General features: G+C 43.6%; 1 protein-coding gene across 9 annotated transcripts in view; it reads left to right on the forward strand.

The window, feature by feature from the left end:
• Kcnmb2 (potassium calcium-activated channel subfamily M regulatory beta subunit 2) overlaps positions 1–26,362 on the forward strand; it is a 290,315-nt gene that overhangs the window by 208,107 nt on the left and 55,846 nt on the right. The gene's annotated exons all lie outside the window — the stretch shown is intronic.

The raw sequence follows: 26,362 nt of genomic DNA on the forward strand, positions 1-26,362 counted from the left end.
CAGTGGCAATTTCATCGAGTTTCTGCCATGCGTCCAGCACTGCACAGATTTCCCTCCTTAAGGTCCTCCGAGGAACCATGGGAAGAAGGAATTAGACATAGGGCCCTCTTTTAGGGATCAGCTGTAGGAAGTGCAACTGAAGTCAACAAATATGGAGGCTAATTCATGATGTAAATGATCACTGTCCATCAAAAGTTCCAGTCTAAATGGAGACCAGACTTGCTCATTTAAAAAGCTGAGATGTAGAACACCTATGTCTGGTGCTGTGCCGCTGTGGAGACAGGTACAGTATGCAGATGTTCAAGAGCCTCTCACCTACTGTGGAAGCAGTGTAAGAGCTGGTGTCTGAAGAGAAGACAGTGCCGTTAGGACTGGCAGGGAACCCCAGCTCAGCACATTCCGGAAGCTGCTTGTGGGCTGCACCCTAACGAGCTTTAACAGCTGGAAAGGGGATGTTTTTCTTTCCTGAGATATTGTCTCATGTACTCCAGGCTGATCGCAATCTCGCCAAGAGATTTATACCATACCGAGGGCCTCATCCAGGCCAGGCAAGGACTCTCAAGTAAGCTGCATCACAACCTTCCCGAGAAGGACAGTTGATATGAAGCATTGGTAGGAAAAATAAATCGTTGCCACATGTCCCAGGAACATGGGCACACATGACTACCTCAGGAACAGTATGGCAGAGCTGCAGCATGAGGTCAATTAGAAAGTATGATGGACGATGGTGTCCAAACAGCCGGATGCAGCCAAGTTGTGGAAAGAGCTTACCATCCATCTTGAAGGCAACTGGGAAACATTAATGACCATTAAGTACAAGTGTTATTATTAGATGTACAGTTAAGACTGGAAAACCCAAAGAAATACAGTTTGTAGCCTAGGATGCCAGCTAGGAGTCGGCAGCAACAGGGCCGTCTGAGATGCTGAAGGTAAGGGGAAAGGAGCAGGGGATGGGGAGCCCATCACAGTAAGGTCCTCTGAATGGTTGATGCTATGAGCAGGATAGCAGGGGAAAGGACATCTCTGAGAAGTACCAAAGCCACAAATAGCAGGAAAGGGGGAGCTGGAGATGTCATCTATGCTGTCTATCTTATGTCCTAGGACAGAGTATTGCATGAGAATAGACTCACTGAAGCCTTAGTCTGAGGGACCAAAGCTAAACATCACTGTGGGCTGGAGCCAGGAATCAGAAGCCACATAGAATGGGCCTCTGTGTTTTCCAGGACTCTGAGGTGAGGTAGAGAAAGCGAGATTTCTTTCTTTCTAGATGTCTACCAGAGAACTACTTTACACTATTTGACTTTGCTCAGATGTTTGTTCTGGTACTAAACTTCAATATCCACAGAGTCGGTGTCCACATGTCCTTCCCCCCCTCGAGAATTACATGGGATCCAGTGTAGTCTCAGCAATAACTATGTCCATAACAACTGAAGCAACCACTTAACCTTATAAAATACTTCACATTTTTAAAAACACCCCAGCATTCCTCCAACAACTATCTCTGGAACTCACCTACCATGGAAATTAACTACAGTCATGAGACTGTGTATTGTGGAGCTTGTGCCTGGGGCAGAGTCTATCTCTGAAAACCTCCTGTGTGTCCTTAGGGAGGTCGCTTAACCCCACTGTGCCTTATCTTCATCACACCTATATGGTAGAGTGGTAATAGCACTGAATGAGTTAATTACTGAAAGCACTTACTGACTTTCTGTCAGGACTCTGATGAGACCTTGTGAGTACCAATGTGTTGATTTAAATGCAGTTTCTATAGGAAAGAATGGAGAAATCTAAATTTTTTAGTTTCCCACTTTTTCATATATGAATATTTGTTTTTGCAAATATTTGTTTTGAGGGCCCTCATGTGTGTGCATGAGGCCAGGGGTACTATCTAGAATCATCCTCAATTTGCTTTTCCACCTTATTCATTGAAACAAAGACTCTCACTCAAATCCAGAGCTAGCTAATATGACTAGTCTTACTAGCCAGCTTGATCTTGGGACACCCTGTCCCTTCTTTTCTAGCTGGAATCACAGGAGTGCCCCCATACCCACCTGCCACTTACATGTCTTCGGGGAATCTGAACTTTGGTCCTGGTGTTTGCATGGTAAGCACTAAATGGCTGAACCATCTCCCCAGCCCAAGGAGAAGTTTGTCTAAAGGAACAACATGCAATATAGATAACAATTTGCAATATAGAAATAATAGCGTTTTAATTGCAAGTTCAAAATTGTACAAACTGACCTGGCAATTCATGTATAATTGGTAGGATATCTAGATGAATCTATTTAATATTCATATAACTTTAGTGAGGAGAAAACACAAACTCTACTTTTTTAGTGACCTTTGGGTATGCAACACTGGCTGCCATCAGCATCTTTTCTGATGGAACCTTGAGCTTATTTCTAAGTGAAACCATGAAGCTTTCAGTCACTCTCTTCCCAACCTCATGATGCCAACTTCCAAACAAATAAAAAGAAGGCTGTTAGGACCACCAAGGCTCAGAGCACCCATGTTCATAATTGTTTCATCATCTTGATGAATCAGTCCCTTTATTGACGGGTAGTGGCCTTCAACTCTTTATCCCTTCTAACTACTAACTGATATTTTCCTATCCTTTCCTCTTGACTGTAACCAGAGTGAAAGCAAAGGCCGTCCCTTTTTGTTCACAGGTGTGTCCTGTGGGCATGCCTGATGGATCATTCACTCCATCAATCCGTCATGGTGAAGTTCTTCTCTGCTGTGTCTGTTTGGGACTCTAAGTGTCTCTGATGTCTGGGTAGCTATTAATCTAGGTTTGAGAAAATTTATGGTGCAATTTCACTGAATAAGTTTTTTATGTGTTTAGTTTTTAATCTCATTTCCTTCCTGTACCCCCAGGCTTCGAAGTTTTCGTCTTTGATTATGTGTAGGAGTTTGTGGTCATGCTGATTTCACGCTTTCCCAGTTGATGTTGAATATCGAGTTTCCTTAACCTTGTCCTCCACCCCATGTTTTATCTTCTGCTTTGATAAATCCCTTGGTGATGCTTCTGCTGTCATTTTTATTTGATTCATTGGGTTTTTAATACCAGACTTTTCTTCTTCAGAATCTCAATATTTCTTGCTTAGTTTTTCTTCTGTATAGTTTTTTCGTCCACACTGCTGATTTTCTCAGCCTATTTTTCTGACCTCTTCCTCTGCCTCTGGCTTTCCTTCCTGGTCTTACATTGAATCTGCCTGTGTGTTTGTACTTGGCTGGCTCACCACCATTTTGGTAGTAAGTTTCTGACATTTTAACTTAGCATCTTACCCATTTCAGTATCTTTGAGTTTGGCAGTTGAGATTTGTGATCTTATGGAGGAGTCAATCTGCTTTGCTATTTTTCATTTCTCTTGTGTTCTCTACCCCCTGATCCCCACCTCTCCTTGCACCTTGTGCATCCTTTGCCTTGAATGTCTCTTCTGATTTTATTTGGGGATCTTCTGAGAGAGCAGCCTACTCTGGAGAACGCATGCTACAGTACCAGAGAAGAAGAAGCAAGTGGTTAGCAGCAACATCATCAAGCCACACAAGAGAGAGAGGCACACTTAAGATTGGCTGAAGACCACTAGTAACTCACAGTGATCATATGCCAGAAAATGAGACCCTAGTAGAAAAACACACCGTGATGTTGACAATCACTAAGTTAATGTGAAAGTAGCAGATAAATAATATGAAAGAAGAGAACGGGGGATGGTAAAAACTAGAGAAGTAAGGTTAAATAAATGAAAAGAAAAAGGAATGAAAAATGCTATTGGAGGAAGACAATAAATTGTTAGAAAATAGACAAAAAAGTAGTTTTTCTGTAGTGAATTAGGCAAATGTTTTAAAGGAAGATTAAAAACTGTGTTAATATCTTTTTTTCTGAATATCCTTTTTGAGGTCAAGAGACTGAATTTTGCCAGACCTGCAGCCAAGCTAATGATATGCCTTGAGATCATGTAAGACTGTGTGTGCAACCTGCTGTCCTACTGTGTGCTTGGTCTATTTAAGTTTAAATTGATATTAAGAAAACAATGTAACCAACTGTACTATGCCTTGAATTTCCCATGTGCTTTTATAAAGTAAGATAAATGCATAGCTTAATCCTTATACTATGTATTCATTCATGCCAGATTGAAAAAAAATGTACAACCAACAGGTTATAAGCAACCTTAAGCAGCAAATATTCCACAAATATTAAAAAGCAGTATTTATATAAGTTGGTAACATCGGAGTGCAGCCTTTGGTTTCTCTGCACTTTTAGAAGCCTCATCCATACTGTAGTGGTTTTCTGTAGTTTTTTATTTCTTTCTGTCCTCCTTAGCCTGTGACTCTTCTACCAGCCAGCCCCTAACTGCTGAGACCCTGTCCTAGTCACTTACAACGCTTACACAGGCATTAGACTCTAGTTCCTAATGGACCCTGGCTCCTCATCCCAAATTTGCAGCACAAGATGGTGATCTTGAACTTGTGAATTCTATTCAAAGGAGACTCAACACAAATGGCCCAAGAGATAAGGCCAAGTAACTACTGTAAAAGGGTCCCACCATTTCTGGAACATCATTCTCTCTGATGCCAAGACTTTGACTGCCACACCGTAGGCTCATCAGCTTCACCAGGACACGAAGGTTTATGCTGTGTTGAATCTGTATTGGACAAGGACCTGATGTCTACAAGACCAATCTTCAATAGTAGTTTTTCTTCCTTAATGTCAACGGTCTCTGCTGGCCTTACTTAACTTTGCCATCTCTGAGTTGGGCAAATTCTCTTACCTTCCCAAGACTCGAGAGCTTATACCCACTGAGGGTGTGACTAGTCCTAGCTGAAGATTGTCTCCCAAGTACATTGTGAGTCTGGGAAGCAAGCATAGCATTGAGGTCGGGGAGAGAGGCAGACAATCTACCTGTCTTCAAAGCTTTGGGGGCATTTGAATTGTTAATCACCCTTATGAAGGCATGACCTTCCCAGTTCTCCAGTAGAGAATGGCAGCCAGGTGTCTCCAGAGGATGATCCACCCACTGACATCAGATTCAAGGTTGTCAAATGCCACTTTTTCCAAGTCTAGGAAATCTGCCCCCCATCATCAAGGGCAAAGTTACAGATGCACTGCCAGCGCAGAGCCTCCTGCAGCTTGTTCTTTCAGGCTTGTCAGAGTCGAGTTCTCCGGTTTTCTGCAACTGTCTCCAGGGCTGTGTCTCATACTGGGGATACAGCAGGTTATACAGACACCCTGACAATGATCTCAGGCCCCAGGAGTAGCTCAGTTTTGAACAATGCATCCCCCCACTACCAAGATGGAGCCTGCCCACTGCCCTCCCAATCATAGGGAATGGTAAATTGGGATTCTGTCCATTATGGAGCCATCCACTGGGAAATACACTGGATCACTAAGCACAATTACACTGAAGGTTTGTGAATATGGGGGCTCGTCCTGAGGGTAGGATTATCAGTCTCTTTTCATGAGAGCTGCCCAGCTTGCCTCTTGGGTGAGGTTTTTTTCTTCCCCTCCAGCACCAGGTTAGACCTTTGTCGCATCCAGAATCACTCTTTTTCAGTGTGTCTTTTCCTCCGCTCTTTTAGGAACAGCACCCCTTCCGTGGCGTTTTTCTGAAGCTCTTCCTTTCTTATACTGTGAGTCTTCCCCTAAGCCCAGTCATGTGGGACAGTGTCTGGCCCACCATCTTACCTGGATGGAAGCCAGGTTGATTCTCCTCCCAGCTCCTGTGCACTGTACTGTGACACACATGAAACTGTAGCTTCTTGCAGACATTGATTTTAATTCATCTTACTTTCCAAACAAAAATCTCAAAATTTGGTGATAGACCTTGGTACTTGATCCCACGCCTTCCTCTCACCACTCCTGAAGTATTTAGAATAGCTCCTGGGATCAAGTGGGCCTATCTAATAACTGTTTGCTAATATGGATATCGGGGGTCCACAGAGTGACATTGATAAAGCCAGAAGAATTCTAAAAATTCAGTTCAATGGGGAGTCATAAATGTGCATCTCTGAGATCAGTGGGAGTGGATACTATGCCATAAGTCTATACAAGTCAGAAGAGAAAGAGAATTTTCACAGGACAAAGGCTATGTCAAGGTAGAGTGACTTTTCAAGGTCATATGACTAGTAGCCATGTCAGTGGGCTAAAGAGGAGTGTACCAAATTCTTTCTGGCTAGGGCTGCTTGGTCCCTGCAGCTTCAAAGGTAGCTTGTTGAGCATGGTTGGCCCTTGTTCCTGGCTGCAGGATGCAAACAGAGTGACTAAAACTTCTCTCCCACAGTGTGTGTAAATGGCCACCACAGATCCCACCTTCAGGCATCCACTTTGAGGCCATAAAAGTCCTGAAAAGAGCAGATGGGCCTTGTCCCAATTCTCAGGCCAGCAGCAGGAAAGAGAGGCATGACCAGCATCTCACAGGGTGCCTTCTCTTTAATGGTCCTGTCAGCAACACAACCATCTGGGGCTACAGCAGGGGGAAATGAGCTGCAGCACCCGCATAGCATGGGCCAGCACCCGCATAGCATGGGCCCGAGTAAACCCTCCATAAAACACCTAGTGAGTCCATGGTAGTTACTGTGACAGAGCATCAGGCTCGGGTACCCACCCTCAAACTTTTATTACACCTTAGCATTATTTTATTTCCTATTGTATATTGGTGGGGAACACTCTAAAAGTTGTATGTTCAATCTTTTGTTTAAAATTTAATATAGAATGCACTTTCAGTTAAGTTTGAGTGCTTTTCTTGTTTGAGGATAGGGGTTGCTTTTGTTTTCTTTTGTTAGGTTGTGGGTTTTTCTGTTTTGGGTTTTTTTGTTGTTGTTGTTGTTGCTTTTTGTTTTTGTTTATGGGTCTCCTGTAGCCCAAAGTGATCTCAAATTCACTATGCAGCCAAGGATGACCTTGAACTTCTGTGGGCCCAGTTTAATATGAGGCTTGGATCATTCATACTGGGCAGGCACTTCACCAAATGACCACATCATTAGCCCACAGCTATAATTGTTTTAAGAACAAGAAGATTTAACCCCAACGGGGTTCTAGCACTTTTTTGTAGTGAAGCAGAAAAATCAAAATGTCAATTATATTATTACAGTATTTTGAGGTTTACCCATAAAAGTCACTATCTGGGGTGATGTGTTTATAAAAAGATAAAGGGGGGGAATATGTTCTATGGAGGTGTGGTGAGGTATGGGGGAGGGGGATGTCCCAGCCAGCCATGCTGAGGCATCCCTTCGCCCTGAGGGACTAGCCATACGATAGGATAGTATAGAATAGAGTTTATTCAGGGCATGGGGAGGGGAGTTAAGAGGGTAGTAGAGGCAGAGGAAGGCAGAGAGAAAGAACGAAAGAGAGAGAGACAGAGACAGAGAATAGAGATGTAGCGACCAGGCATGAACGCATAGAGAGAGAGGGAGGAAGGGAATGGGGAAAGAGAGGGGAATGGAAAGCAAGAGAGCAAGAGAGCGAGGAGGAGGAGGCGAGCAGCCCCTTTTATGGTGAGTCAGGCATAACTGGCTGTTGTCGGTTAACTGTGGGGCAAAGCTTAGATAGAATGCTAACATGGGGTCGGAAATGAGACTGAGTACTGGTTGCTCAAAATTCTCCAGGCTCCTGAAAGATCCTCTCTCTGTTACTGTTCTCCCATTTTGTCTGCTCTCAGCAGTTAGGAGTTGGGTAATCTAACTCCTAGACATGGTTATATCATCTACACTAACCCAATACTACCATCAAAGCTAATGGCAGACCTCAAAATTATCTTCATTCCTAAATGATTTACATTTCAGTTCCCTCAAGGGAGGAGTATGGAAAGACTATTCACCAATGATAGGCTTGAAAACATAGGACGGAAGCATTTAAGAATCCAGTGTCAAGACAGTGTGATACCAGATTCTGGCACTGAGCAGAATACAAAGTTTCTGGCTTAGAATTTGATGCAGTCAATCAATACAGAACCAAAGTATTTAAAAACAGTTTCTATTTTTGAAATGTTTCTACATGAGTATGCTTGTGTGTATGTAATGTGAGCTCAGTGCCTAAGGGGGGAACAGGAAGGCCTCTCATCTAAAGCTGGTGTTTCAGGGTTGGGATCACCTGATATGCGTGCTGGGCACTTAATTAGGGTTCTTTGGAAAATCAGTAAGCACTCTTAACTGCTGAGCCATCTCTCCAACCCCAAACCTTGTTTAATATATAAAAAACTGGCCCAATGTTTTCTTGCTTGTGAGTAAAGTGCTAGAAATTGCTTCAGCTCTCAACATCGGGGCAGCTCTGTCCACACATTTGCTTCCTTTCGGCTGGTTGTCATATCATAAATTCAACCACATCCCCAGATTGTTCACAGATGACATGTTTAACCATTCCAAAGCTTAGTCACTTCTCTGGCTATGACAAAATGACACAAGAAACAACTTGAGGAAGTGAAGGCTCAGTTTCAGAGCAATTTGAGCTATTTGTGGCAGAGCAGGCATGGCCTCAGGAGCAACTCTGCCTACTGTGTAAGCAATAGGAATGGCAGCTTATTCACTTAGTATAGACAGGCAATCAGAGAGAGGCTACAACCAGGAGCTATAAGGTCATGCCCAAACTGTCTGCTTCTGTCAGCTAGGCCCCAACTCCTAAACCACAGCAACACAACCTGAGACAAAGCTTCCAAAAGCTGAGTCTGTGGGGAACAGCTCAGATTCAAGCCATAACACTAACATGGAGCTTGCAGCCAAGGTCACTGTGACCTTTGTCTGAGTGAAGCTTTTCTAGCTTCCATGAGCTGGACATGGCTTGAGTGTGTCTCCAAGTGTGTATGTGTTGGAGTCTTGGTCCTCTGTTTGAGGATGCTGGGAGCTGGTAGAACCTTTAGGAGCCAGAGTGCAGTGCAAGGTAATAAAGTCATTGGGAGTGGAACCACATGCTTAAGCTTCCCAAATGGTGATCCAAGTAAACCTCTTGTCTCTTTACACTATAAGGCTTTGGGTATTTGTAGCAATGAAAAAAATGTCAAACAGGCAATACTTGTGTTTACTCAGTGTAACGTATTATAACTATAGCCGTGTGTCTGTGTGTGTGTGTGTGTGTGTGTGTGTGTGTGTGTGTGTGTATGTAAGAGAGAGAGAGAAAGAGAGAGAGACTAGAGACAGTGCTGTGCGGTGTAGTCCAAAGTGATCTCCAATTCATGGTGCACCTGCCTCAGCTAGAATTACAAGATGAGAAGAATTTCAGCACTGTATTTGAAGGCCATGTAAAACAATGAAATCACCCATTAAAAGACAAATTTTTAAAAAGTGTCGCAAAATAAACCACAAAAAAAAATTAACTGTAATCGGTTTTTAGGAGTATTTTTTCCTTAATTTCCTTGTACCTTTAGTATTTGCTAACTTTGTCTTTTTCATGAACTGCTTTAAGAAAATCCCTTTAAGAAAAAGGACAAGTAACTACCCTAGGTGGGGATCAAGAGCATCAGAAGTTACACAATGATAGCTATAGTGAGATCTTTGAAAATTGACCCAAACAGCAGATTTAAATAACTAAATAGATTCCCTAACTAAAAATTTCACAAGTCAACCATTTACTCCTAGATAAATAGCATGCAGAAATGATACATACATACATTTTAACCATTCAAAGAAAGATTTCAGAAAACATAAAGTTTACTTTATCACTATGTGTAATGGTTCCCAATCAAAATAGCACCTAAAAGGAGCTGGAGCAGTGGCTCAGTCAGTCAAGAGTTTTCCACTCATGCCTAAGGGGCTAATTTTGATTCCCAGCATCTGTATAAAAAAGCTAAGTATATTTGCACACTCGAAGTTTTGGTGCTGGAAGGCAAAGACAAAGGATTCTGGTGGCTCCTTGGTCAGCTAGTCTAGCCAACATGGCAAACTCTAAGTTTTAATTGATGATAAATCTTGTCTCGAAAAATAAGGTGGAGAGCTACTGAGAAAGACACTTGAGGTTGACCTCTGACCTCTACATACATGCACATAATTATGTACATGCACACATTAAGAGCACTTAGAAACTTAACTTACTAATAAGGTTGTCACCTCTTCAGCTTCTGCTTGAAGGGGCTTCACATTAAGAAATCAGATGATTTTTTTAACCCCCTGGGTATAATACAAGGGGAAAATGCCAGGCCCTCGACTTGAATGCCTAACCACTACATGCTTAGGTAAAGATCCGGGGCAGTTTCTCTGGGTCTGCATTAATTCTCAACAAGAATGAATTGTAACTCATTTTAAAGAAAGCAAAAGAATCTAGAAACACGGGTGGTGAACTGCACACTGGCTCCTATCCCTCCCTTCTGTGATGAACCATGGTGCTATTCCATATTCTGCTCAGGAATGAGCAATAGAAATACACTGTTGTTTCTGTAAACAGGAGAGGACTGAAATCACATTAATCTTATGTAATGTCGTTTCGCCATAAATCTTTCTTAACAGATATTATTTATCTGAGTCAATATTTCCTGCTTTCTACCTACAGTCTACTCCATTAGTTCTAACTCTATGAAACAAAAGACAAACCTTCATGTGGGAGAAATGTGGTTGTATACAAATTTAGCCTCTTGCAAATGTCTAGAACAAGAACAGGAAGCAGACACATCCTTCGTCAAAATATCACAAGTACGTTCTTTAGACCACTTGCTAATATTCTTCTCCTCTGGAACCTTTTGAGCTGAGCCCCTACAGTTCAAATCACTCTCACCTTTTATTTTCTTATGAGTATGTCCCATTAAACCTGCTTAAAGCGTTCAATTGTTTTCCTAGTCCAAAGTCCAGACTCCACCAACTATCAGCATGGTCAGGCCTGGCCCTGCAATACTCTTCTGGTACCAGCTTCTGATTTAGTCAGTGTTCTGTTGCTTCAAAGAGACACCATGACCACAACAACTCTTATAAAAGAAAGCATTTCTTTGGGTCTGGCTTACAGTTTCAGAAGTTTAATAAGTTATCATTGCAGAGAGCATGGCAGCACACAGGAAGGCATGGTACTGGAGATGTAGCTGAGAGTTCTACATCAGATCCACAGGCAGCACCAAGAGAGAGACTCGGGACTTGGAGTGGGATGTTTGAAACCTCAAAACCCACCCCCCAGTGACACACTTCTTCCAACAAGGCCATACCTCTTAATCTTTCCAAATAGTGCTACTTCCTAGTGACCAAGTATTCAAATTTATAAATCTGTGTGTGGATGGCAGGCAGGGGCTGGATTCTCATTCAAAGCACCACAAACAGCAAGGTTGGTAATAAAAAAATGGATGGACAACTGAAAGAGACCCACCTTCAAGAGACGGGAGAGAGCCAGGTGCTGCTCCCCTGTGACCTCCATACAGAGGATGCCACAGCAGGAAGATCATGGGCTCAAAACCAACCTAGCCTATAGGTTACCTAGCCAGATCCTCTCTCAAAAATATAGAAACAAATAAATAAAAAGATAAGAAAGGTTTTCAGCTGACATTCATTCTAAAGCCAAGAAAAAAGCCAGGTTCAGAACTGAGTCTCTTAGTTAGGAGAGATGACAGAGGTTCTGGTTAGTCAACAAAATGATGGACTGGGTATTAGGTCTATCTTGTACCTTACTGATACAAATTAGTATAGTTATGCTCTAATTGTATTTTGAGAGAAAAGTTTTACTTTAACAGGAAGGGTGATATGTAGGAGGGGCTAAGGTGGGAGGAGTAAGGAGAGGAAGAGGAGGAGTAAGGAGAGGAGGAGAAGGAGGAGGAGGAGAAGCTAGGTGATTGGGGGGGGGGGAACATGGAGGCGGATGTTCGAGTGTCTCCGCCAGTCAAAGATAGTTGATATATCTAGGCTGGGTATTAGGTTACACTTCTAATTGTATGGGCATCTTGTCATTGAGCATTACCAAACTTATAAAGCCTTTGATTAACATTTTAAAAATTGTATAAAAGCAAAAAGGAGAAGGGGGAATGGAATAGGGGTTCTCTAGGGAGGAGAAATGGGATGGCATCTGAAATGTAAATAAAATATCCAATGAAAATAAATTTAAAAAAAAAAGAAAAGAAATTTAAAAAACAAACAAAAAAAAAGATAAGAAAGAACAAATCTCGAGTGTGGCCAAGGGAAGCTCTTGATGGAAGCAGCGATGCTCATTTCACGAGGAAACACAAAAGAGGTAAAAGCAGAGGTTAGCGGGCCATGCAGATGTGGTAGAGAGCAAGGTCATCCACCAGGGAGATCTGAGAGTCTTGACTAGAGGTGAGGAATTAAACTGAATGTTCCAAAGGAAAAGACATTGAAGGCACTAGTGACCTTCAGATGAGTGTTGAAATTTACAGTCATGCTTTAATAAGACCTAAGTCAAGCTGAGTGACTCCTTTCCATGCTATGGCTACTACCATAGAATCAGAAAAGAGAGCAGTTTTCATACAGGGTTGGTTAGTCAGACAAGGACAATGAAGTCAGACAAAGCCAAGGGGTTAGGGGTGTATTCAAGGGGTGAAATATAATAAAGACTATTAAATGAATTAAGGAGAGCACTAAAGACAGGAAGCAGAAGCCGACAGATCTTTTCAAAAGACACTGTCATTGTATAGGAGGAGTTGTGTCTTTAAATCCTCGATAACTTCCTGTAAGAAATTGAAGCCAGACACATCACTTCAGAGTGGTGGGTCAGTTACTCAAGTTGGAAGTCAGAGGGAATGGGTCATGTTATATACTTCTTCACCTCTGAGGAATGTGGTTTGAAAAGCCCTTCAGTTGCTTGTTTCACTGTCTAAAAAAGAGGGAACCCTCAGGGAGGGTGACAATGAATATATCGAACTGAACTCACTCTCAAGAGAGAAAGCACAGTGAAATGCAAGCTGTGATAACATTACTTTATAAGAAACAACATCAAGGCTCAAGAAAACTGAGTGACCAAGGTAAGCCAGAGTGATGAAGGAAGCTGGACTTCCATGATTTATGGACCTCCTGTTCTTTCCATCACCACCAATTTATCATTTTGCCAAACAAACACAAAGTCTACATCCTATTTGTCAGAAACACATGACGTTGCATATTTCCATCTCTGCACAAATAAACTCAAGGGTCATAGTCAGGTACTTAATTATAAACTGGTTTGTTACCAATGAAGCAGTCATCTTTAACCCATTACAAAACAGTATTTCTTGAGAAAGAATGGGAGTTGGGGACTGGTGATGTGGTTCAGTTGGTGGAGTTCCTTCCTTGCATGCACAGAACCCCATGTTTGATCCCTGGCACTTTATAAACCCGGCACAGTGGTACATACCTGTAATACATACAGTGGTACGTACCTGTAATACATACAGTCGTACGTACCTGTAATACAAGCACTTATGAGGTAGAAGTAGGAGAATCTGAGTTTAAGGCCATCTTCAGTGACATTGTAGTTCAAACCAGACAGGGATTCATGAGACTCTGTCTTTAAAACACCATCAACAAAAAATTAATGAGGATCAGGATGAGTCTATGGTGAGTATTAATGCCTAGCACAAATACTCTGACACCGGTGTAGCCACAAGAGCAATCCTCACTGCAAATGCTGGGAGCTCTTATGCCTGCCTAACTCAGAGTGACATATACATGTATTGATACTAAAGATTATCAAAGAAGGGGAAAGCCTCCACCCCACCCCACCCCCAGTCCCAGGCCATGTGCTCATTACAGGAGAAGACAGAAGTAGAAGCAAAAGTTTGAATTGTCATTTGCTTGGATGGATAATTGTACCAACACAGGCAAGCTGTAGCACTCGTGTGACCTCGGAAAAAGCAGATCAACAAGAGCAGTACTAAATAAAGAACAGCAAGAAAAAAGAGGAACTGTGTGTTTATATCATCCCCTGTTCACATATAGAGTGTGGGGAATTGACTGGCTGAATCAGTGTTAACACACCCAACCTAAATTACTCCCCGCTGTTCACAAACTCTACTATCAGGTAATGGTAGTCCTGTCCTCTTGTAAGATGAGAACGCAGTGGACAGAAACACCCAGAACCCATGGTCCTTTCTAAGAGCATTGCTGCAGCCATTAGGTACCCTATTGCTCATCACCCTGCTGTTATGAGCCAGCCGTGTTAGCTCTCCTCTGCTGTGTGTGGGGTGTGTGACTGGGGGCATGCCTAACCCAGCCTTCTTCACTTTCTCCTTTATAAAGTGAAAACACCTCTCCTCTCTCCCTGGCCTTCCTGTCCCATCTTTTCCTTTATCTTCCTGAAGAGCCCCTGAGAGACGATAAACAGGGTAAGTATGACTCAACTTGCCTCCTACACAACCTGTCACCAGTTCTCCTCCAGCCCTGCCCACATTCTCAGTTGGCCCCCAGGCCTACTTTTCATCAGCTACTAGAATGAGTGTGGGGTGGGCGTGGGGGTCTGAAGGTGTTTGTACATGTAGATTCTCTGAATGTGTACATTTCTACATAATCTGTGTGCATGCATAATCTCCCCTCACCCCCTCTCTCTCACACCCCTCTCTCCTCTCTCCCTCTCTCCCTCTGCATCTGTGCACACACACACACACACACACACACACGTGCGCAGACAGACACAAAGGTCTCAAAAAGATGCCAAAGGCAGGAACTTTTCCAAGGATCCAGCATCCCATACAACCTCTCTGTGTATTGGCTATTTCTCTTATTGTTGTGACCAAATGTGCAACAAGAAGGGACTTAAGAGAGGAAGAATTATTTTTGGCTCATGGTTTGAAAGGACACAATCATCATGGCAGAGAAAGACTGGTAGCAGGACAGTGGTGCATTGTGTCCACATCAGAAGGTAGAGAGGGATAGATGTAGGTGACCACTGCTCTCCTCCCCACCCATCCCCCACCCACCTCTTTTGTATTCAGTGTAAGACCTGAGTCAATGGTCTTACATTGGCAGGTCTTCACTGCTCATAGCACTGCCCTTTTTTCTTAAAATCCATCTATAAAATCTATAAAATCCATCTATAAAATCTTATTCGGGATCAACAATATGAGCCCTGAGACATCGGCTCATGCCTCTTCCTCTGTGAGATGGCACATTACTTACCCCCATACACCTACCACATCAGACTAATTCATTGCACAGGACTTTTATCAACATCCTTTCTTCTTTGTTCTGGTCACATCACTACAGCATCTGCATTCACTTGGTCTGTTTCCACAGGAACATCTTCATTCATTGGCCATGGCATGCAGGTAGGATATGCACTAAATATATTTAAAGATTCCTGCAGTAACCACTAAGCATTGTTCTTGGTATTCAAACCTTGATGTCTGGATCACCCACAGCAGCAAGATCTCTAAGCTGTTTCTCCATGGCTCTACCTTCTCTCCTTCTCCTCAGACTCTAGAATGCTTAATGCTTTACTTGTGCTCACCCCAGATCTGCCCAGCACACCCACCACCCTAGTTTGCATCTTGCAAATTATATCCTTCAAAGATTTAAAAGCTCCAAAGTCCTGAGAGCAACATGAAGATTACAGTCTGTAGTCTAAATGTTGGCTTTTAATCCAACGGATGACTTGGAGATGAGATGTAGATCCTGTATGTTTTTGTTTTTCTGTGCTGTGAATTTTAGAAAGGAAAATTCAACATTGTGGCTGGCAGAAAATAGAAAGAACAGCGCAGTGGGAGGTATGGATTTTCAAAGGTCAAGAAGCCTTGCTGTCAGGACACCAGCCTTGCCATTTCACTTCCCCAGAGGAGCCCTGCCCGCCCTGTGGAGAGACAATGAGTCTCCTCAGGCAGCAGGTCTGCATTTCCTTTTCACAGATCCTACTGACCTGTGTCTCAATTTCCCTCTTATAACATTAAGAGTAATCAAAGAATAATGTATCTGCTTCACAGAGCAAATGAAAAGGGAGCCGGCTCATCAATGGGTGCTTCTAATTTTTCATGTACGGCATGATTGAAAGAAAACAAAGAACAAGCAAACACAAATCCAGACACCCAAGCAAATAAAAATAATGAGTGGCTGTCCAATGATGCCCTAGGACTGAGCAACCCCACCACAGCAGTATGCAGTTCCCCTGAGGGACTGGTTAGTGGTCCAGCAAAACAAACCCAACAAGCACCACCAATCTGGTTGCATCTCTGCCACTGTCCCCTGCAACCAACCCTAAATGGTGCTAAAGGTTAGCCTTCTGCTCCAAGTGCAAGACCTTGTCAGTTTTCCAAATCTGCCTTCCCTCAGCGACCTTATCAATTTGGCTTCCCACTCCCGCTGTGTGCATAAACCCCAATTTACCCAGAGCTCATTAGAACTATTTCTTACGCTAGACATTATTTTTCCATTAAGGTATATATGACATAAGTATGCTTTCAGGTTCACTGAGAGTCCTCAAAGCTCATGTGACCTCTTAAAAGTATGGCTTATGTGACCAGTTCTTGTGCCTTGAGATTGTAAAATGGAAAAGAGCCACACCTGTCTGCTTGCTGAGGTCTGACCCAGCTAAAAATCACTGAAGGGATCGATAGGTAGATGGCAGATAGATGGGGGCGGAGGGAGAGACAAAAAAAGAAGGGAGGGAGGGAGGAAAGGGAGGGAAAGAAGAAGGGAGGAAGGCAGGGAGGGAGGAAGCATATATATACCCAAACACACACATAAACAAGGCACCTCAAGTTATCATAATACTGGGCACCAACATGTTGGCCAGCAAAGGGCTCCCGAAGGCCTGGATGATCAGGTGAGGATCAACTGTGTGTGACCTTGTTCAAGACAAGGATGCAGGAAACCAGGCAGACCTACCACAGTTGTCACTTAATTGCTTTTTTTTAAACATCATAAATGTCACATGTAAAAGTTTTGAGATAGTAAATACTATTTTTAGCTACCTAAAACTGCTAACCCATCATAAAATGGCTCTCAGTCAAAAATTTCTCCCTAAGTCAAAAACCAGGTAAAAAAGCATGAAAGTGCTCCAGAGAGCTGCCAGTCGTTTCAGGAATGCCCTAAACAGTGTACTAATGCTGAAATTTGCGTAACACCTCTGTTGCGAGGCACCTATCCTGCACTATCTCCCTTAGCCACACCCATACTCTACGTACTTAGCTGGCTTCATCTACCAAAGGAAACTGGGGCTTCCAGAAAATATGGGTGTGCCATAGCACCTCGGGATCCACCCTGGGACCTCAGGGTTTCTATCTTGGCCGTACTGGGATAACTTGGTAGGTAAACAAAGATACTTACAGACACTGATAAAGATTATTTTACCAAATCCAGCCCACTCTGCTTTTGTTTTAAAGAGTGTCTCTGGCCACTCATTTGTGACTGTCCACGTCTGCCTGCTGCATTGATTACTTTTATCACTTATCACTCTGACCCCGCACAAGCAATTTAAAGAGAGAAGGTTTATTTGAGGATACCATTCACCATATCTGAGATGTCACCCTGTCAGGAGCTGAAGGAAGACGGCCGTGTGTGTATTCATCCAGTCAGAGAGCGATGGATGCTGCCGCACTGTTCCTCTTCTACTTGTATTTAGTCCAGGAACCCAGCCAAGGTGATGCTCACACTGCTTTAGGGTGGGGCTTCCTACCTCAAGTTGGACCTTCAAGGTAGACCCAGTACTTGACCCTGCCTGACCCTCTTGTCCCGATTGTGTCTGTACTCTCAGAAAAGGATTCTTGCACCTACCCTTTGCCAATGTAGTCATTCTCCACACTTCAGCTTCTCCCTAAGTCAAAATTTCTCCCTAAGTCAATGTGGGTTCCATTGCATCCTGTATTCATCCTGTGCTGTGATGCTCAAGGCTCTCCCTACAAATCCTGGCATTTGGTCTGCAGCGCTTTTGGCATCTTACTTCCTATGAGCATTAATGCTTCTAGTGACTTCTATGTGAGTCCCTTTGCTCCAGTCACATTAGCCTCTGTTCCTCAGAAATAACAGGTACAGTACCCCTTCAGTGTTCAGACTGTCAGGCCTGCCTCGACAAGGACATCTCTTCTTCACTTCATAGCTGAACCCTCTGACTAAACCCGCCTACCTACCTACTTCTGGTTAAGCCCTTTCACCTCCCTCCCTAATGCCTCCCTCCTTCTCTCTGATTACTTCTCTCCTTACTTCTCTCCGACCTTCCCCTTCCTCTGACTAACCTCCCTCCTACCTCTAGCTAACCCTCCTTACTTCCATGTTTCTAACTCTCCCTCCTTCTCTCTGACTAAACCTCCCTCTCTCTGACTAACCTTTCTCCCTCCCTCTGATGGATCCCCTCCCTCTGACTAACCCCCTTCACTGACTAATTTCCCTCCCTCTGACTAACCCCCTTCCACTGACTAATCTCCCTCCCTCTGACTAACCCCCTCCTTCAGACTAACCTCCCTCCCTCTGACTAATTTCCCTCCCTCTGACTAACTCCTCCCTCTGACTAATCTCCCTCCCTCCCTCCCTTTGACTAACCTCCTTCCTCTGACTTATCTCCCTCTCTTTGACTAATCTCCCTCCCTCCCTCTGACTAATCTCCCTCCCTCTGACTAACCTCCCTCCCTCCTTTGACTAACCCCCTCCCTCTGACTAATCTCTCTCCCTCCCTCTGACTAACCCCCTCCCTCTGATTTACCTCCCTCTCTTTGACTAATCTCCCTCCCTCTGACTAACTTCCCTCCCTCCTTTGACTAACCCTCTCCCTCTGACTAATCTCTCTCCCTCCCTCTGACTAACCCCCTCCCTCTGACTTATCTCCCTCTCTTTGACTAATCTCCCTCCCTCTGACTAACCTCCCTCCCTCCTTTGACTAACCACCTCCCTCTGACTAATCTCCCTCCCTCTCTCTGACTAACCCCCTCCTGACTAACCTCCCTCTGACTAACCCTCCCTTTTTCCCTCTAACTAAGCTCTCCTTTCCCATTTTTTTCTTTTCCCTTCACTTCCTTTAGGTTCTTCAAAAATGTCAGTTTACTAGTGAGGCCGCTAACACATCTACAGTCCCAACACCTGAGTAATATTTCCCAAGTCACAGTGGCCAGTTGAGAGGACAGACTTACAGTCTCTGCCTTCTCTTTATCTCTCTTTCTAAATGTGCTAGGTTGAGATACACAAAATTACTATCTTGTCTACAATTTCATGCTGCTTTTGTGGTTTTCTGGAAATCTGTGTTTTTCTCTGCTTATGTCCTGCGCAAGTAATTAGTGCTTGCTTTGTATACAACAGGTGTTTGGTGTGTGCCTGTTAGCACCAAATGTCTGAGGCAAATTTTAATGAACTGGGGCATAGAGGAGCAACGAGGTGCCTCCAGTCAGACAGTAATCAGTTCCCTCTGGACCTAATTGAGCCTGGCTTATTTGAGGACTGGAAATCAGCTGGTCTGAACTATCCTTGAGGTTTCCTGGGACTCAATGCCAATAGTATTCACAATTCTTAGGAGTGTTACTTCAAAGACTTCAAATCTTTACACATGGTTGACAGTTTCAGACGAGACGGTGTGGACAGCTTTATGCTTGTGAATCCCTTAGACATGCCACACAGGACTTGGAAACCTGTGGACCAAGCCTGTAGTCCTGATGGAAAACGGCAGCCTCCACATCACAGCCTGTGTCTCTTCCCAGTGTGAGGAGTAGGAGGAAAGAGGGAAGCCTGCATGCCCGCCCTGGCTGCCTCAGAGAGCTCTAACCCATCCCAGTATATATTGGATATGTTTCGTTTCCCATTTATTATTCTCTTGTAATTTTCTCCACTCAATGCTTTCTTAGTGATCAATATGACCTTTATGTATTTGCAGAAAATTATTTCTTTACTGAAGGAAGTGCTCAATAATTTCAGGCTTGATTCTTCTGAATCCAGGTCCAGCATAACAAAGAGGCTGAATCTCCTTTGTTCAGAACAATGCATTTTTAACAAAACAGGGTGCTCACCCCCAGGACAGTCACCCCCAAGTACAGATCAGCCACTTCTTCTCCCACTCCCCCCACTCCCTAATATACCAGATCTGCATGCCCTTCGGGACTCTGGGAGTTCACTAGGACCGTTTTCTTACTGGCTCAGTTACCAAGCTGCATGAAGTTAAGGGCCCCACCCTCTCTGGTTCTCTTCTGCAGAAAGATATGGAAGCCACCATCTCTCCATTTTGCCATGAGTTCACATTTAGAAGTTCCAACTGGTGGGCCAGCAAGATAGCTCAGCAGATAGAGGTGTCGGCCTGCTGCCAACACTGTTAACCTGGGTTCACTCCCTGTTATTCACATGGGAAAGGGTGAGACATTCAATTCTCCAGCCATTGCAGTACAGGGCTTTCTCTTCACTTTATGTCTTAGCCTGTTCCTAGTACTATAACAAAATGCCACATGCTTGTGACTTTTAAAGGAGAGAAGTTTACTGAGAAGCCCATAGTCCAGGCATGAAACTGGTATCAGATGAGGATTGCCCTCTAATGGCATCTCCTCAGGGTAACATCCTACATATTACAGAAAATTCTCTAGTTTCCTCTGGTCTCTGGAGCAGCCTCAGTTCCTATGTTTTTCACATTTAGATGGGAGATGCACAGTGAGCCAAGAGTTTAGTTAGAGTGAGTTAGCTAGAGTGGAGTATAGAGCTTTTTAGAAGAGTGGGGTGGAGCCAAGCAACAACTGGTCTCAATGCTCACAGGAGTGGGCTTGTATTTCTCTTCACCCTGGTGCCCCTTCCTTGTGCATAGGATTCTGAACAGAGATTTAGCTCCCTTGAAGTTGAAAGTTCACTTGGGAAAGGGCATAGCACGCTATCCACACCCCCATAGCTAGGTCTTCTGAAGACACTCTCAACTGACCCAAGTTCAAGCACCATCACCCACTGTTCTTTATACCCCATTTCATGGCCTCACCAACTTCCTTCATGTCTTATCTTTGAGGCCTAGAGCAGGCCCATTTGAAGAAGCCACTGCCACTTAGCTTGAGTGGCCCCTTGGTCCATCCTTTAGAGAGCTAACCTTCTGCCTAACTGAAGGAAGAAGCCTAGAAAAGAAGATAAGACTGTGGAGCCCTACAGTTACAAAAACAGCATTAATCCTGCTCATAAAAACTCTGCCCTCCCGATGCTCACAGCTAACCACTGATCTGATCAAGGGTTTCCCAACAGAGAAGTTAGAGAGAAGACTGAAGGAGCAGAAAGGGTTTGTGGCCCCATGAGGAGAGCAATAATACCAACCAACCAGAGCTCCCCAAGGTCTAAACCACCAGCCTGGGAGCACATAGGGAGAGACCCATGATTCCATCTGTACATGAAGGGGAGGATGGCCTTGTCAGGCATAGGTGGGAGAGGAGATTCTTGGTCCCATGAAGGATGAACACCGAGTGGGGAGGGAATTTGAGGGTGGGGAGGTTGGAGTGTAGGGGGTAGGTTGGGGCACATCCTCATAGAAGCATGAGGAGGGGGGATAGGAGGTTCCTGGGTGGTAGGGGGAAGTGGGAGTTAGGTGATAAAATCTGAAATGTAAATATAATATCCAATAAAAATAAATTTTAAAAAACTCTCCCCACTGACTGACTCACCCCCTGAAGTCCCACCTCAAAAGTACCTATAAAACTCAAGTAACATTCAGGCTAGGGATGGGCATGTAACTCAGTGATTAGAACACTTGCCTAGCATGCAGTTTCACCACCAGCACTGTATGAACCTGTGGTAGTGCACACCTGTAGTCCTAGGACCGAGAAAAACTAAACAGGGAGGTCAGATGTTCTAGGTCATTCTAGGCAACATACTAATTTGGGACCCATCTTGGGAAAAAAGGGGAGGGCAGAGAGAAATAACCTAATCTTAATAATGCTAGATAAAATAGATTTTAGTAATTATCTCACACTAAAAATATTAGATTCTTTAATTGGAAATAACTTCTTGAGAGATAGTTACCTGCCATCATCAGACATATTAAGTAAAACATGAGCTTTATGTACCAAACAAGCACACTGAAGAGAAGGTGGGGAATGCTTTGATGTGAGGAACGTGACTCTTGTCAAGCAGGCTGTTCCTGACATAAACACAAATTCATTTACAAATGACAAGGCAAAAAATAAAATTAGACCATTCGGCTTGAGTTTTGATACAGGAAAACATCAAGGACAGCTCAAGGACTTATCCTCCAGCCTCCTGGGAACATGAGCCAAACTACAGCATCCTTTGTAGAGCCAGAGGAAGATAGATGAAGTTGTGCTCTTCACCTGGGCTCTTCCAAGCATCATCTGATGCCTGGGTTCAGTATAAGCTTCACCATCCACAAATACTTAGAAAATCTTCCATGTGCAGACAAATGTATGGCAAGCCTAGAACTTTCTTCTGAGACCTACAGATGTCCATGGCCTGCAGTACTCCCTGTGGGAAGTTTCTACCTTTGTTCTTTCAGCATCTTTCATATTCCACACAAGCCCTGTTACAAAGCCCCTTTCATTTTACTATATTCCCCATGTTGGTAGGTGACACAGCTCTCTACCTGGCTCCCGGGAATTGAACTGCTTGGAACTCTAGTTCATTTAACCCAATTAGTCACCCAGTCCTGACTGACCCTATACTTTCCAAATACTGTCTGGTCTCTTCATCATCTTTCATTCTTTCCCTCAGACCCTCCTTGGGTTGCTTTTGTGACATCCGATTCTGTTTCTACTTCATCCTTATTAACTTATCTTCAGCGCTGTCTAACACACACAACACACAACACACACACATATATAATATGATCACATGACTTACTTCTTTGACTAAAAATATGAAAATATGTAATTGACATCAATGTAAAAGTTAAGGGGTTGGAGAGATTGCTCAGTTGATGAAGTGCTGGCTGCCCAAGTGCAAGGACTTGAGTTGTACCACCATCACCCACCTAAAAACTTAGGCATGATGGTCTTCACTTAATCTCAATGCTGGGAAGATGGAAACAGGAGGAGGGCCCTTGCAGCTCACTGGCCAACCAGCCTAGCCAAATACATGAGCCTTAGTACCTAGTAAGAGACTATGTCTCAAAAAATGAAATAGGACCACACCCAAGGTTAGCATCTGACTTCCACATGAACACATACATGCACACATGTGCACCTGCACACATAAATGCATACAGTAATGATGATGAAGATGACAATGATACACCAGATACAATGGCTCATACACCCCTGATCCCAGCTGTGTAGAAAGAAGACTTAAGCAGGAAGGTCATTTGAACCCAGAACTCTGAAACCAGCCTGGGCAAGACTCCATCATAAAAACAAAAGGTCAAACCAAAAATATTTTTTAAAGTTAACATAGAATAGAACTCTACCTTCTTCAAGATGAAATGTTGGACCCCTGCCTACCTTTGCAGCACTGTAAGGACTCTCAAGAGCTGACCCATCTTTCAAGTCCCCTTATGAACATAGCTTCTTTACCAACCAGAAACATGAACATCATCTCAAGATGCCTAAATAGAAGACACAATAGTGTTGTTATTCTCTGACCAACCAGGTGACAATGGAGAAGCCATATTCAGAAACATAAAATTGTAAAGGCTCCACATAGGCTGCTGGGTGAACATCCCACTTACTCTCTTCACCAACCTTGAGAGGGCAGGTAACTTCTCCATGCTTGAGCTTTCTCATCAGTGAAGGGGGACTATAGCAGTTTATAGCAACTGAAATACACAGAGTACCACTAAACAACATATACTATAATTCCCACAGTACCTTAGGGGAGAGAGAGGTTAAGCAGCAGAGCAGGGACTAAAGAGGTGACCAGAATAATAAGAAGAATTAAGGTCAAACCATGGGGAGAACAGTTGGAGTATGTAGAGTTCACAGAGAAGCGGCATTGCCAAGATTGCCAGCTGTTTTAAAACGTCTGGAAAAGAAACCAGGTATAAATGCAGGAACACTAACAGGACTGTGAGGAGACAGATTCTAGCTCATCTTAAGGAAACATTTCCAACTAGATGGAGTGTCAAACACCAGGATAAATTGGAGCCATGAGTTCCATACCACTAGAGGCATTCGTCAGTAGCTTGGCAACCCCTCATTTAGTATATTCCAAGGGGACTAAGCAACCGATAGAGAGAGGAAGTGTGAGTCTCAGGTGACTAAAGGCTCCTATGTCACTAACAGCAAGTTATTGTTAAGTTACAGTGTGGAGTGAGTACTACAAAACATGAGCATCATATCTGTCTTCTAGTTGATTAGTCATCTTATTTCTCCAGTAACCTATTGTCCCAAGACTAAGAAAATTTCTTAGAAATGAAGTCCTGGTTGGGGAGTCAGAGTGGACATCAATAGCATGTCCTCAGGTGGCAACTGCCTCTCCCACATTTTCTTTTCACTGGTAGACATCTCTTTAAAAACATAGTGATCATTTCCTTCTCTACAGCTAGCTGTCCTTCCATTTTCTTCCGTTCATTAATATATTTTGAAAGCAACATGGTAAAACAGAGTCTGACATTTATTTTAACTTAAAGTATTGTTTTGAAGATTTATTTCATTATTGTCTTAATTATCGGGGAGGGTGTGTGCATTTGTGAGTGCAGGTACCCAAGGAGGACAGAAGAGGGCACTGGATTCTCTGGATCTGAGGGAGTAACACCTGGCATGGGTGTTGGGAACCAAACTTGAGTCCCCTACAAGATCAACATGTGCTCTTAGCAGTAGAGCCATCTCTCCAGCCCAATATCACTTTAAGTGATGTGACAAAGAACTTTGAGAATTTGCCTCATCTTTACACTGGGCTTATGGGACTACATTCTGCAGGGCATGGCCATTGGGGAGGCAAAACACAGGGAGCTTAACTGTGCTTATCTCATGCCACTATTGGGTTTTGGTCTTTAGGGGAGCACAGAGACAATGTTCAGATGGTGGGAAAATGCAGTCTAAGATATGGAAAGCCAAAGCTGGTATTCCCTGACTCCCAGGTATCTAGTTACCACCAGAAAACAGCACAGAGAAGTCAGAATGAAGTGTAGGGGAGGGAAGGGGGTCCAAAGGCCTATGATGAGGTAGGGACCATTGGAGGCTTTCAGGTTGAGGACAGCATCTAGGTGGGCTGGGGCTGGGAGCTAGGGCTTGGCTCATTGGCAAAGGTAGCAGCAGTTGTCTGGAAGCTCAGAGAGGCCTTCTACAGGAGACTTAGGCAGTGGCTTTGTAAGCAGAGGCCTTCTCCATGCTCCCCATGGCTATGGTAGATGAGACAGTCCTTGGTTCCAAACTGCTCATTGGTTGTTCATTTTGGAAAACGGATGTGTACCAATTTCTCAGGGTGGACCAGAGATTTAATACTTTTTGTGGGAAAGAAGGTCTAGGAAGGGAAGCTTATTGGCTAAACCCTCAGGACCTCTAGGTACCTCATTAGCATGGAGAACTATGTTCTGGACCTATGTGATCACAGCTCACCCTTCCTTATGTGGGAAGTGTGGCACATATTCCAGACCAGGAACCTGGCAGGGAGCAGGGAGGTATCTACCATCTCAGGTGTATACCCGAGTTGCCAGAGAATCAGACCCATTCTACCTTAACAATATTCCTGGCAAGGTCCATTGTCCCACAAGGGCTCTGAATAAGTCTTTTACAGAAACCTTGCTATCTGGTATTATTCATCTTGCATAGCCTCCACCCTACATCATGATTAGTCTTCCTTGTAAAACTCTTCATTTCTTTTAGGGATATTTTCCCCAACCAACTTTTTTCTTAAATCATCTTTTTTTTTAAAAAATCGATACATAATAATTATATGTATTTATAAAGTGTGATAATTCAATGACAAGTTGTCGGGAACTGCTCTGTCAATGTTGGAACCCATACTGCCAAAAGCCTTGGGGGCTAAACTGTTAGAGCCCACACTGCCCCAAGCTGCTCCAGTCCGCAAGTTGGGGTTCAGCAAGAGAGAGAGTGAGGATAGACTCGAGGAATGGAGACCAGACAGAGTATGATTCAATCCCATTTATTCTTCAGTCTTTCTTCCTAGTCTAAGTCCCAAGTCTTGAGTTCCTAGTCCCTAGTTCCTAGTTCCTAATCCTAGTACCTCCAAGTTCCAAGTTTCCAGTTCCAAGTTCTAGTCTCGAGTCTCATCCAAGTACAAGTGTCTAATCCTAGTTGCCTGTCTCAAGTGCCTACTAATTTCTTCTGCCTCTGCCTTTTATATGTCTCACTTCTAAGCCATGCCTTTAAGTCACACCCTTAGGTCTTATCTCTAAATCACACCTTTAAGTCTCACACTTAAGGGAAAATCCTGGGTATCTAAAACAAGATGTTATCAGAGTGTGCTCAGCTGTTGTAGGCTATTGTAAACAAGTCTCTTGTCAGGGTGTATGGCTCAAGATGGCTGCAAGGATGATAGCCGCCTTCTGTCGGCTCCCCACAACAAGTATTCGATATGTGATGCTCAAACCAAGGCAAAACATTTCTACCTCCTTAGACACTGATCTTATACTGGCTTATCCTGCAGTTCTCAGGACTCCCTCGTTCTTTATGACATTAATAAGCTGCTATAAGCCATAG

The sequence above is a fragment of the Arvicanthis niloticus genome, chromosome 4 (assembly GCF_011762505.2).
Source record: "Arvicanthis niloticus isolate mArvNil1 chromosome 4, mArvNil1.pat.X, whole genome shotgun sequence".
NCBI classification, from domain to species: domain Eukaryota; kingdom Metazoa; phylum Chordata; class Mammalia; order Rodentia; family Muridae; genus Arvicanthis; species Arvicanthis niloticus.